This window comes from Sphaeramia orbicularis, chromosome 6 (assembly GCF_902148855.1).
Source record: "Sphaeramia orbicularis chromosome 6, fSphaOr1.1, whole genome shotgun sequence".
Classification (NCBI taxonomy): Eukaryota; Metazoa; Chordata; class Actinopteri; order Kurtiformes; family Apogonidae; genus Sphaeramia; species Sphaeramia orbicularis.
Window position 1 is genome coordinate 20807358 of NC_043962.1, and position 12134 is coordinate 20819491.

The following is a 12134-nucleotide window of genomic DNA, read 5'->3' on the forward strand; positions in this document are numbered from 1 at the left end:
TTTTTTTTTTTTTTTTTCTTTTTTGACATTTTTTAATCTAATTTCAGTTACTCTTATAAGTCTATTATACACAACTGAAATTTTTATTGCATCCTCTAGGGACCCTCAAGCTAAAAATGTTCATACACTTCATAAACTGCTATAAAATCATCATAAATATCAACATTTTTTTTCTCTTTTTCTTCCTGCATAGATGTCCTCATAAATCTACAGAAGAGGATTAGGGCCACTGGAAAAAAGAATTAAGGTCCAATACATTATTATTATTATTATTATTATTATTATTATTATTATTATTATTATTATTATTATTATTATTATCATCATTATTATTATTATTATTATTATTATTATTATTATTATTATGAGAAAAAAGTCAGAATTCTGACTTTAATCTCAAAATTCTTGCTTTTTTCTCATAATAATAATAATAATAATAATCATCTATCTATCTATCTATCTATCTATCTATCTATCTATCTATCTATCTATCTATCTATCTATCTATCTATCTATCTATCTATCTATCTATCTATCTATCTATCTACAGGACCTTAATTTTAATTTCTTTTCCAGTGGCCATTATCCTCTCCCGTATAAATTACTCTAACACTCCTAGAAACGCAAAAAAAAAAAAAAAAAAAAAAAAAAAAAAAAAAAAAGTAATAAATAGCCTACATTTGAAACTTTTGACCGGAAGTTCACCACTTTCCATTTCCGGGATGCTTTGACTCCAGTGGACTTTAGACGATGAAGACCAGAGGATGAAGTACTCGGTTGTCCGCTGTGTAGAATCCGACTGAGCGGTTTATTTTGTAAGTTGTGTTTTCTGTTTTATATTCCTGAACGTACTAACGTACACTAAATCTGTGTTTTGAGCCTTGGGGATGCAACAAGTGTGGTCTCGCGGTGCACCTGCAGCTTCATGACGGTTAAAGTTTCAGACTGACGCAGCGGAACAGTGCAGAAAAAGTTTGGGTATTTTTTTTTCACACTGTCGCTTTCAACGACTTGGTGGATGTATGTTACTAAACAGCCAACACAATCAAGTAGTAAACAGCTTAAACTAATAATTGCTTAACTGCTATATGTCGAATTTGTGCAAACTTCAGCCAACTTTGTGCAAACTTCAGCAGGTCAGTAGGCAGCGTGAAAAGTGTGTCCCGATTGTTTTTTTTGTTTGTTTGTTTGTTTTCTTCAGTATTTTGAGTCATTTAGGGATTTAATCGGTTCTTTCAATCCCCACGAATTTCAAGACAAAGTTATTAAAAATGCTGCACTTGTAATTCTGCTAATGTGCATTATTTGTTATGAAAACACACAAATTATGCAAATAAATTTAAAGCAGCTCTGTTAGGCAATGGGCTGGTGAACCAAACTAACGGGATGTGATTTTAGTTATTTTTTCCCCACAATGTTTTATGTAGGGAAATCAAATTATTAGAATATACTGGCTTTAGATGAACTATATGGCCTAAGTTTGCAAATAGTAAACCCCATTCTTTTTTTTCTCTTTTTTTGGGTTTAGTTTATTTAGAATATGCAACTAAACAAAAGTAATCTTACTTAATCCTTAGAAATAAACCAGATAGTAAGAAATCATGGAAAATAACATACATATATATGAAAACAAAATATGGCTTCATTTGCACATTCGAAAAGGAGTGGGAGGAAGTATAACTTACTTAATCCCACCCCTTCTCCACACAACAGTCTATACTTTAGCTTCCTATCAGCATAATATATGAAAAATCAAGTCCCTTGGATCTTTTGTAAGTAATTAACCTCACTTATTATCCTCACATACACATACATACACACCCATATTGACGTACTAGAAAAGTAAATAAATAAGTACATACATACACACATATATACATAAATCCTTGAAGTCAACACAGAGACAACACAGAACACAGAGACATTTAGAACCATTAAAACTGTGAGACACTTAAAAAGTGAAGTAATAATGGCTTAAAAATGTCAAAGGGAATTTGAGATGAACTTATGGAAAAATATCAAAAATGAAAATGTGAATTACTTGCATTTCTATAAAGTTGTTTGGAGTGATTTGTCAAGGCCAGAGGTTTCAAACATACAGCCCATGGGCCAAACTTTGCCTGCTAATGATTCCAATCTGGCCCGTGGGATGAATTTAAATACAAAAATTGCACTTAAGATATTAACAGTCAAGGGTGTTAGTCATTTTAGTTACAAACTCCCGGTTACTCCATGTTTTGTGCCTTTTTTTTTTTGCATCCACTTTGATCTGTAAGTTGTAATTTAATAATATTGTTAGAATTGCTCTTATTTTTCTCAAGAAATTTGTTTAAAGGGATTATATTTTGCTAAAACCACTTTTGCTAGTTTTTGGTACATTTATCTGTTTATTTGGGGATCCTAATCATTCCAAAAGTTTTAATTAGAACCCTCCAGGTGCTGCAAAGCTATCTTTATATTCATTTTGGCAAAAATCAAGTGGATTTCTACAACCTGTTTTAATTCCTGCTTAATTTGTTATGTCTATAATGAGTTGCATCATGACATTTGCAGAAAAAAGGTCAAGACTCCTGACGGACATTTCTCAGAGTACGCCATAATTGTTTGTCAGCAGCAGTGGTTGTAGTCCATACTGAAAATATGTCCAAACTTCGAGCCGATTACCTAAAATGTTCAGTTGTTGGCTGAACAGAACAGAGGAGCACAACCAAGTGGCTCATGTGCATTTAAAGGGCCAGTGCTCAAAATGGCCTTTCTGGTGTCATTACTCAGAAATAGCGTTGAAGATGGACCTGTGGAGTTGAATTAATGAAGAATTCAGAGCCAAGCATAGCATTTACAGTTTATGTAGACCACAGGGAAATGTTTTAAAATGCATGATTCCATTAAAAAAGAGTAAAATATCACTCCTTTAAGAAATGAGTTTGACATCCTTAGGGTTTGTGGTGTTGCCAGTAGGTGACGCTGTAGGCTGTACTGAATATGTTTGTAATAAATAGTGTAGAAGAAGTGGTGCATTCTGCTCCCGTTTTCCATCTAAAATGGCTGTGGTATCTTATTTCTCCAATGAGACAGAGAAAGGATCTTGTTTCCTCCAGAGTCCACACCACCTGTTTGACCAGCCATTTTTTTTTGTTTTATTGGAATATCTTGGAAGATGCAGTAAACAGCTGGAAAGATACCTGATTATTTATTTGTGTTAAATGTTTGTTACGTCAGGATAAATTCATAAAGATGTTTCCATTTTTTTTCTGTGCATATTTACCTACTCTTCTGCAAAAATAGCAAAAACCACCTCAACTCTTCTTTTTTTTGTCCCCATAAACCTTTTCCACTGTGAAATAGATGCCTTGATCTCTCCATGGTGATGGATTACAATCTACCAACATCTCTACAAGGCAGACCCTGACCCCAAACTGCTATCACACAGGCAATAAGGCAGCACTAGTGAATGCAAGATTTTGGTTTCATTTTTACCCACTGGGAGGAAGTAGCGTCACTGCATCCATCTTTAAACACAACCTGCACCTAGAATATAAATCTCACCTTTATTAGGTTGTACAATAAAGATGATATTTATGTTTTCAGCTACAAGTTTGCTTTGCTTGCTGTTGGAACTAGTAGCCAATGGCAGAAAAACACTTGCATTCAATCGGCAATAAAATATGATTTACGTGTTAATGGATGTGTCGTCAAACAAAGGGTGAGAACTGACAGCTGAGTTGAGTTAATTTGGGCGACTCTTTATGGGAGCAGAAGATACGAAGCAGTTTATACACAAAGCTAAACCTCAGGATGTAAAAAGTAGGCTACATTACAAGTATGTCCCCATCTGCTTGTTTTAATATATCTATGATTTGCACATTAAACAACTGTATTTATTTCCTCTGTATTGAACACAGAAGGAACAGTATATGTACAGTAATATATGCTGAATTCCAGGTCTAACAGGGGCTATAAATATGTTTATCTCTGCCTCCTCTTGTTTGTTCTTATCATGTGTTTAGCATGTACCTCTTGTTTACTTCCTCCTGTGATTATTATACTTCTTTATAATGCTTCCTCTTTTCAATTGCATGATGTTTTCTTCCTTTTTCTGTATATTTCACACCTCATTATTTAACCAGTAAAAAAATCTGCATCTTAGGGTTTGCATGGCAAAAGTTTAACTTCGGTTAAAGCTATTTGGTGGCACTTGACACTTTATTCCCACTTTATTTATGTTGAGCCATATTGATTTTTGCAGTTGAAGTGTCCTTTCAGTTTTGTTCTTAAATTACTCTTGTGATATCTGTTTGAGAATGAGATTCAGGAAGGAGGCTGCTTTGCATTTATTTTTCTTTAAATCATGCTGTCATAGTGTTTTGATCATCCTATAAAAAGTTGAGGGGGTAGGTTTAGCTGTTGACCTTTTCCCTTCTCACACTATAACATCCTTCTGTGGTGACTCATGTGTCCAGCTGCTTGATACTAGAAAACACAAACGGCTGACGAACGCACATGTGCACACACCGAAACACAAACAGATGTACACACCCGATCTTCATCTTCCGGACACTAAATATTCACATCACCCCCCCCACCACCACCACCTCCTCCCCTACCCCTCAGCCATTATGCTAATATATGGGCTCTCATGAACAGTGGGATAATCCTGATCCACTACAGATCAGATTAGCAAGAGCTGGATACTGCACAGCTTTTAACTTATTTTCATCACTTCACAAGCAACAGATGTTGGTAATGATCTATCATGTATATATCTGTTAAAAGCCACAGTATGTTTTTGATGTTTTGACAAATATTGCACAGTAGATTGCCTTAAGTAGACTAGAAAGGCAAGTGAAATCATGAGTAGGGTATTGTTCTGAAACCCTAAAGCTGGAAATTTTATGATTTGGACTTAATCTTCAGGCCTCATATTCCATCTACACAAGTATCCCAAGAATGTGTGGTAAGCCTTAAGCTATAATGTGTCTTCTGTCTATTGACAAGCAGATACAGGATAGTTAATCCTCAGGTACTCATCTCCATTATCATTTCTGAAAAGAATCAATGGCGGAGGCTTAGACTTGTCAGTGCTGCCCATGTGTTCGATTGTACCGGCTTTGTCACCTTCTGTTGCTGTGATTTATCAGATGTCCTGTCACATTTGGATGATATGAGAAGTAATTGGGCCTTTTTTTACTTGGTAAATGCTTTTCTGAGAGTGGCCCCTGTCTGCCGCAGCTGAAGTAGGGTAATTTACCAGCACTGAGGCAATGTATTACATGGAAGACGATTATGTTTAAGTGTACAGTGCAATGCAGAGAAAGTGATAGATGTGTGATTGCAGTCTGAGTAGTAGCCCACATAAATGGAATCATCTCCACATTCTGTTTAGAGGTTAGGTATACTCACAAGCGATGCTGTCATTTAGTTTACAATCCTGACGTGTTTACAGGAAATATATTTTTCATGTGCATGCATTATCGAGAAGACTGATGCTAAGTGCTAAGGCTTTTGTAAATAGAACCATGAGTAACTTTAAGTTTGGAACCAGTGATGTTACAAATTAGTTTTGTTTTTGTCATGTTGTTTCGACATAACAGGAAACTGCAAATTAGTGGTTAGCAATGGCCAGATGGAAAAAAAATTGACCTGAAAAGGAGTTGTCTGCAGATGATATGATGTTTTTTATTGTGTGTAATTCATAATTAAGACCATTCAATACAGTAGATATTTTCAAACTCAGCTATATTTGGAAATATCTGCCCCAAAAATACAGTTTTTCTATGTATAAAAAAGTTTTTACCATTGGATAAGCTGCCACATAAGCTGAATTAAAAAGTGAAAATTCTGACAGTTTTTAGGGTATATCTTAATCAGGGCTTTTGGATGAACTGACGTGAGTAATTCAGAGGAATTCATCTCAGTTGTGGGAAGGAACTGTTTTGCTAGCAAAGTATATAAATAACTCAATACTGAAGTTGATAGGTAATGTTTGGGTGTGTCAGCGGGAGATAAAGCTGTACCATTAGTGTCACACTGTGCTTCTCAGCATTGTTCCTCTTAGCAGACAGAAATAGGCTGCTGCCAACCTGTTCAGTAGAACTCCACAGTGAGGATGGGACTGTGAGGAAGATAAGGTGGAAATAGTTTGTTCCTTCTTATTTGTATCAATCTTGACCTGTTTCCCATATGTCCACTTCCACTTGGTGAGTCAACTTTACCACCTTATCATCAAATGTTTTTCCTCTTTTCTCATCATTTTATCTTTGTTTTTGGTGCTGCCTTTTTTTTTTTTTTTAAATTACACTTTAACCCCCTCCACACACACACTCAAAACACCATACTTCTTTTTTTTTTTTTTTCCCTTCTCCCCTCAGTCCGAGCATAGGGAGTGGTGTGTGGGCAGTCATGTGACTTTTTGTCTGAACACAATTGCTGGTGTTTGCTATTGGCCAATTTCTTTGAAAGCGCGTTGGTTTCCAGGGTAACAGGGAATGGCGGCACCACTTCACTTTTCTCTGCAGCTGCCCCCCCCCTCCCCTCTGCATAGCTCTGAGCCTGCCTCTCTGCTGCTCCGTCTCTTCCACAGGCTGCGCTGGATCAGGTAGCCCGTGGGCACGACAACACACAGACCGGGTCAGGGTTGTCTTCCTCCTCTCCCTCTTCTCCTTTTTCAGCAGGCAGGCCATCACAGAGTCCATTAGAGGTGAGGAAAAGAAATGTCCTTGTTTAAGTTGACTGTATTTTCCACTTTTTTTTCCTTTTCAGTTGAATTCATAACTGAACTTGTTTGTAAATGTGGTGAAAGTGACAGTGTTAATGTCAGTTTAAAGACATATACCATGAATAACATCTATTTACATTCTAGGGAAATGTGACTTTGGCAGTGCATCACTAGGAAATTATACCAGGTGATATGAAGCCAATGATTCTGTAAAAACACTTCCTGCATTTAAGACACACTCCATGCATTTGTTACTGTATAGTATAAAAACAAAATGTGGATGATTGAGTTGAGTAGGATTTTTACACGTCTAACAGGATAAACTAATTCAAAAACCATGTAAAGGTAATAACAGGGACAGGTTAAAAGTTACTTCCTTTCTGAAGTAGGAGATGTTCAGTAGACTGAGTTTTTTATGTTCTATGAAAGATTCAACAGCTGTGGACTCTCTGCACTGCCTGGCTTTTTATGTCGCTAACACAATATAGGTTGTGTTTGGCAGTGGAGCCACTTTGTGTGAATTTTCTGGTTTGATAACCGTCCTGAAGGGGTGCCCTCTCAGGTCTCCTGCTTGGGCTCCACCAGCCAGGTGGTCGCCTGTGTATTTGGTTACTGTGGCAACACTGAAAATGGGCTCCCCACCCCTCCCTCAGGTGCACTTTATCTGATGACCTGGAGGATCCTCTACACGTACACACACGCACAGATACAACACACAGTAGCATCTGTTTGCTGACACTTGACCCTTGCATATTCAAGTAACACATGAAAGGGGGGCTTGTCAGTGGCAGAAGTGACTGTTTTTAATAAAGTCCTTTCATAGAAGTTGCTCAAAGAAAAAAAGGATTAATTTAAAGTATTTTCTATGTATAATTTCTTCACCCTGTTTCCTGCCCTCTGGCCACATTCTTGTTGCTAAACAATCAAGCTAGTCATGCCAGGCGTTTGACCTCAGGCCCATGTTTTGTGAGGTTACTCAGCAGGGCTTCTGAGATTTACAGAGAATATTTTCAAAAGCTTGTGTGTTAACAGGAAGCAAGGATGGAGTGGGTGTCATTGATCCGTTGCCTGTTATCCACATGGCTGATGTAACCAAGAGGAAACTGGTGCTGAGGCCTTGTTTTTGCTTCTGATGGGCTGCCATGATGTCACCGCTGCTGACACGACAATCCTGACATTCTTGCTGATAGGGTTATGCAGACGTAGAGGGGAGTACGTGGGAGATATGCGGGGGAGATGCACAGACTGGCACACATATGGCCTTTGTCTCTAAGCACTGATTAGTAATCTGTCATATTCAGAGACGCACACATATGTCATTAATTGGGTCTCAGGCTCATGCCCACTCCAGCACACTCTCAAACTGTCTACCACCTGATGAGGATGGAGATGGCAGTCTCTGCGGCCTTGTTAAAATTCAACAAGTCTTTAAGTGTTCGCACTTGAATCCGCTTTGCATATATCATCAAATTCTGTGCAGAAACTAAAATGTCCGTTCTAAGACCGGCATAATAATCTATTATACCCTGATGTCATCTCATCTTTAAGTGTGCGCATGCGTGCATATTTTCTTGTTTGCATGTGTGCTCACAGTTCATGATTGTAGCTAACAAAGACTTTCTTACTATACCACAGCTACAGCTTTCCTTTGATCCAGTAAAGCCACAAAAGGGAATAGATGACAGGCCTGGTGCAGTGAAAGCCTTTAAATACTGTTGTTCTGCAGGTGTTGGGATAGCCCTTACCCAAAGACACTTGCTATAATAGAGTATTTTTTATACAGTGTTTGGCTGGAATTGAAAGAAGAGTGAGAGTGACAAATGTGAAAATAGTTAGACTGGATAAACAGATGTTACATTATATTATTAAAAGAAAACAGCCTGCGGGTTTAGAGAATTTGTTACATTACCTAATAACTGCTTTGGACCATGTGCTTTATGAACATGTTTTCAATCAAGTGTTCACATAAGACATTACAAGATAGAGTGAGAAATTGGCCACATGTTAAGGGGGAACAATAGAAAGGGAATGAATTGCACTATGTTATCTTGTGTAGGCAAGGCAGTAGATTGCAAACTATTAGTTACCGTGTTAAAGAAGTAATATATTTAGTCAGTTTCGGAAAGTTATGTTGTCCAATGGAGCTGCTTGTAGTCAGATGTTGGAAACGTGTGGCGGGAGAAGTTTCAGAAGCTGTTTGACCATCAGACAGGTCTCATGGCGTCACTTAGTGTATCCACGGGCCTCTGCCTTGCTCTGTGTAGGGCTTACACAGCTTTTGTTCACCTCTGACCCCTGACCTCAAACCACCTGATTGCCCGCCTGTCGCTAACCCACATTTCCTGCCCATCCAGTGTCCCCTTCCCCATGCTTTTGTCATTAGCATGATCATCAACAATTCACCAGTTCAGCCCTTGAAACAGGCCAATATTACAATTCACACCACTGTGTCTTTGCTTTGACGTCAGTACACATGGTTTTTGTGTACACACCAGTGTTCTGGTTTGACTTTAGGTTCCATCATCTTCATTCCCTCCAATTCTGAGGCCTTCAGTCCTGCAACACTCAACTTTTTCCCCATACCATTCAGGCTTTCTGTAGCTCATTTCCATTTGCTGATAGGAAGTGCTGAGCAACACAGTGTGACACTAATGGTACAGCTTTATCTCAAGAGACAGAGAGAGTGACTATATATCTACAAGGGCACTAGTTAGCTACTCTGAACAGAAGCACTTGATAATAATGAAGTATGATGTTTCGGTTTATGATCTAGGCTCAAATTATTTCATTTCTAAAAGTTACTTTTTATATATTGCCTCAAAAATGTAACACAAGAATTATATGTGATGTAAAACTGTTTTTGTCAAATGTTCAAGTACAAACATAGCCTTAAGCCAGTCTGGGCTGGTTTTTAATATAAGGAGGGAGAAAAGGAGACGATGGAGAAAGGGTCCGGAGTGCAGCCAAAGTCCTGGCAACTTGGTTACTGCTAAAAGCCCACCACAACTGTCTGATGTGTTTGGATAGTGAGCTCTGAAAGGAGTGAAAAAAGGCTGTATTTGTACCTTGTGTATCTTTACTTTTGTCACCTTTTTTGAGGGAAAGTTTGCAATTGCAGAAGTTTCAGCAATGGATATGTCCAGGTTGACTGTTTCTTCCTGCCATGTCTTTGTCCTCATGTTCACCTCACCAATGTATTTTCAATACAGCCGTTATTTGTGAAGAGATGATATAGCAACATGTATTTGTCTCCAAAACATGAATCATCTGAGCCAGGTTTCTGGGAAGAAAACAAAAGTCTTTGTCTGTTCATGGTGAAGGATGTGCTATATTTATGTCTCAACAGTGCAATTACCTTTACTGGCATAAGCCATCGTGCCTGTCATAATGATACACAAGGGATAGCTACACTTCTGGAGCTGTAACGCTTGCCTGACCATAATGAAATGGCGAAGCTATACTTAGGCATGTTTGGCACAAACAGAGCATTACTACCCTGTGTTGCTAGCCATGAGTATGAAAACCGATGTCAACAGAAGTTCAGGATTTTGCAACTTGTTTGGGTGCCCAAAAATAGTGCTCTCGCCATCTTTTCTCATTCCATTGACCGTTCAGGCTTAAAGCGTAACCAACCTGTTGTCCACCTGTTAGTCTGTTTTTAGTGAAAGGCTGAATAAATAGAGAACAGGGGGTGGGAGTTTGAACAGGGAATATGGGAAGGGGCGAGACTTTCCAGCAACTTAATGCTATTCATTCTTGATGTTGCATGGCAAACAAAGACACTATCAGCACGTCTTCCCCTCTCTTTGCTGTCCTCCACAGAACCTATTGAACTGCTGCCAGACCCAGGCAGTCTATTTCTCAGTCTGAGAGCCATCCTCCTGTCTGCTTTGAGCAGAATTATACCCAATGAACCCCTTGAGACACATTTCACTTGATAGAGTATTAACTTATGAGTATGTTGTGATTTAAAGCACTCAAAAGGCTGTTTTGACCATGGAATTGAATGCATTTTCAGCCCTTCTAAGTGGTATAAAAGTACAAAACGAGAGAGGATTTCTCCTGAAAGCACAGGTTTTCAACGGTCTTTGTTTTCTATAGCTTCTTTGCTGAATGCAGAGGAGGGTGGGAGGAGGAGCGGGCAAGGGGGTTGCAAGAATGTTTGAGTCACGCAGAAAAAGAGGGATGATATGTGGGGTTTGACAGGGGAGGGAGGGATAAGGGAGGCATAGAGCTGTGGGAGGTGCCCTGAGGAATGCCTGGAAGGTGTCAGTGAGGTCTGGAAGCCTTTAGGACTGATAATCCTCCACATCACAAAACAATACCCACACCCAGCACTCTGATTCCAGTCCTGTTGTTTATGTATTTAGACTCAAAAAAGGACAAGCTACTACCTATTAACCTTTGCTAAGTCATGTCCCAACCAGCAGCCAAAAAAAAGCCCTGAAATGAACTTAGTGCTGGTCTGACGAGGGACAGTTCTGTGATCCACTGAAGGGTAATAGCTTGTCAGGGTCCATAAAGTGTGCTTACTTCTCTGCTGCTTTTAAAATGTCACTCCTCTTTGGCACCTTAAGCTTTTTTCACTGTGGCCTTCGGTACCTAAGCACTGCCTCAGGAGGCTCTCTTTCACTTTCTTCTTATATTGTAGAGTGTGGTTTAAGTGATTTGTGAGACAACACATCCCATAGATGTGCCAAAAGCTTTGCTTTATAGACAGAGCAGTGAAACAACTCATACAGTAGATATGAACTGACTCTTCACTGGCCTTTGTGACTCAGCCTAGCTAAAAGCTACAGCATAGTTTCACTGTGGTTTTTTGTTTGCTTGATTTAATTCATCAAATTAAGTCAATTAATCCAAGAAATCTATTTTTGGAGTGTGATTACACAATGTGCATACTGGTTATGCGCTGTGACTGCATGTCCTCATTAGTTTGTTCAGTATACAAACTGACGTCAGATAAAAGCAAAGTAAACACAGAACTGAAACTGCGTTTGTAGCAACCTGCTGTTGATAAATCCTAGAATTTCCTGTAGGACATTGAAAAATTAAAAAAAGAGTAGATTCATTGATACTGGCTTTGATGTTTGTATAGGTTACAAATGATAAATTGCAGCAGTTGAATAAACTTTATGTTTGCAGACAATTTAGGAACTGATGTCGTAGTTTGGGACACTGACAAGTTTACATTCTAGCTGAAAAACATCCTGATTAGTGCATGACATTTTTGAAACATGTAAAGGATCTATAATCAAAAACATTAATTTGAAAATGAATATCATATGATGACTTGAATGTTGTTAGCACTCCAGAAGCATATAGTTGGTAATAGTGGAAATGCTCTCCAGTATTATTGACTAAAGTAAGTCCAACTTCCTTTGGGAAAAAAAGCAAAAATACAAACAGATGACTGTTG

General features: G+C 38.4%; 1 protein-coding gene across 2 annotated transcripts in view; it reads left to right on the plus strand.

The window, feature by feature from the left end:
• Window positions 1-726: 726 nt before the first annotated feature.
• rassf7a (Ras association domain family member 7a) overlaps window positions 727-12134 on the plus strand; it is a 36065-nt gene continuing 24657 nt past the window's right edge. The window contains exons 1-2 of one of the 2 annotated variants that reach the window (XM_030137074.1): window positions 757-815; window positions 6581-6697. The gene's annotated coding sequence lies outside the window, so the exon portion shown is untranslated. Of the gene's footprint in view, window positions 816-6580; window positions 6698-12134 lie in introns of both variants that reach the window. The other variant, XM_030137075.1, reaches the window with a different exon arrangement.